The following is a 325-nucleotide window of genomic DNA, read 5'->3' as shown; positions in this document are numbered from 1 at the left end:
ATATTTTCACAGCAGCAAATATCCCAGCAGAAGCCAGGAGCATATACTCTTGTTTTATACAAGGACAGAAAGAATACTTATGGTGAATGCGAATTTATTGTGTAGGGGGCTTCAACTCCATCAGTACCGCTCTACTAAACTACCTTTCCAACCATCATTGTAGTAACCGTGTTCGCCTCATAATGGTTTGGGAATGTCAGCATGCTTTCAATTTCAACTTAACGACATTTGTATTACGCTTTTCCTGTTTAATGTCAAGGCGATGTTGATAGCCTGCTGAGGCGTGTAAGCAGTTAGTACATGCTTCTTAATCTAGCAGACCGGA

At 40.9% G+C, this 325-nt stretch overlaps 1 pseudogene; it reads right to left on the bottom strand.

The window, feature by feature from the left end:
- The window catches only part of LOC119588919, a 1,956-nt pseudogene that overhangs the window by 296 nt on the left and 1,335 nt on the right, over window positions 1–325 (bottom strand).

The sequence above is a fragment of the Penaeus monodon genome, chromosome 24, assembly GCF_015228065.2.
Source record: "Penaeus monodon isolate SGIC_2016 chromosome 24, NSTDA_Pmon_1, whole genome shotgun sequence".
NCBI classification, from domain to species: Eukaryota; Metazoa; Arthropoda; class Malacostraca; order Decapoda; family Penaeidae; genus Penaeus; species Penaeus monodon.
The sequence above is the reverse complement of the archived record's forward strand: the minus strand, read 5'-3'. Positions and strand labels throughout refer to the sequence as shown.